The sequence below is a fragment of the Tupaia chinensis genome, unplaced genomic scaffold (genome assembly GCF_000334495.1).
Source record: "Tupaia chinensis unplaced genomic scaffold, TupChi_1.0 Scaffold143624_1, whole genome shotgun sequence".
NCBI classification, from domain to species: Eukaryota; Metazoa; Chordata; class Mammalia; order Scandentia; family Tupaiidae; genus Tupaia; species Tupaia belangeri.
This window is the reverse complement of record NW_006203472.1, coordinates 1170309-1171751: the sequence shown is the minus strand read 5'-3', so window position 1 is coordinate 1171751 and position 1443 is coordinate 1170309. Positions and strand designations below refer to the sequence as shown.

Below are 1443 nucleotides of genomic sequence, written 5' to 3'. Positions count from 1 at the left end.
GCCGGAGCCTGACAAATACAATACCCTCCAATGGCTGCCCTTCAAAAACGGCCGCCACCCTATAACACTACTGCCTCAGCACTGCCTCTTATTGACCCAAAACAAAAAATAATTCATACAATAAAACAATTAAAAGAACAAATTCGATTAGAAAAAGAACACCGGGAACTAATACTTTGGAACCAAGGAGCAGGACTTTTAGCTGCTTGTTTCATTGCAATTGTACCAGGTTATATATCTCAGTCAGTAGCTGGATTCTCTGATAATGAAGGCATTGCTATTTTGGCACTTCAGTTCATATACTACTTGTGGGTAAAATCGGTAAAAACTGAGTCAGTTTTTTGGACAACGTGCTGCTGTTTATCATATTTCTATTTGGTCTCTGCTTGGGGTGGTTATGTATTTATCATCAACCTTACTCCACTGCATGTGTTTGGGTTGTTACTGATGCAGAGATATAGCAAGAGAGTCTACATAGCATATAGCACTTTCTACATTGTGGGTTTAATATTATCCATGCAGATATCTTCTGTATCACAATTACAGAAACTAAAAAACAATACAGACAAAGAAACAAAACTAGTTCAGGGATCACATACGACAGACTTTGAGACATTCCCTGTTATGGAAACTACAGATCCCCAAGGACAGGTTTGGCACCGTCACAGCAGGTTTATGGTAAAAGAGATTAAGGCGGCAGTCGCCCAATACGGAGCTACTGCTCCATATACCTTAGCTATAGGTGAAGCTATCACCGAGGGCTGGCTCACACCGTCTGATTGGCAAACATTAGCCCGAACTATCCTTAAATCTCAAAACTCTCAGCCTTTATGTTCCCCTAACTGCAGCTACAGCTGCTGGCTCCACTGGCTTGGGTTATTACACCAAGTCACTGAGGGTCTTATCTCTAGATTCCCCAGGTGAGGTAGTTCTTTAAAATAGATGAGGTTTAAATCTCCTCCTGGCAGAACAGGGAGGTCTCTGTCTTGCTTTACAGGAACGCTGCTACTTTTACGCCAAGTCCGGCATCATTCGTGACAAGATACATCAACTCCAAGAATCTCTCCAACAACGTAGAAAACGACTCGCCGATGGTCTGCCTGGAACGGTGTCTTCCCTTTCCTGCTCCCCTTCCTTGGCCCATTCATTGGATTTTTAATTGTTTGCTCACTGAGACCTGTTATATTTAATAGGCACATGTCATTCCTCAAACAGCAAATTGACTTGCTTATGGAAGACCAACACCCCTATACTGGTCTCGCCTGAGGCGCTGAATCGGTTAGCCAAAGACGGGTAAGAGAGTCTGATGAACCCAATAACTGTTCAGTCCTTCCACCTAAGACAGGAGGCCCATCATAGCTATGGGACTCTCCAATGACGGGTAAGGATGGATGTATGGTTCCATAAACGGCTCCAACCTAAGACAGGCACGATTCCCCCAGG

The 1443-nt window shown here is 43.7% G+C and overlaps 1 long non-coding RNA gene across 2 annotated transcripts in view; it reads left to right on the top strand.

Annotated features, from left to right (window-relative positions):
• The window catches only part of LOC114005317 (uncharacterized), a 23458-nt gene extending 22021 nt beyond the window's left edge, over positions 1 to 1437 (top strand). The window contains exon 3 of one of the 2 annotated variants that reach the window (XR_003547190.1): positions 998 to 1437. This is a non-coding gene — a long non-coding RNA (uncharacterized LOC114005317). Of the gene's footprint in view, positions 1 to 968 lie in introns of both variants that reach the window. The other variant, XR_003547189.1, reaches the window with a different exon arrangement.
• Positions 1438 to 1443: the final 6 nt, after the last annotated feature.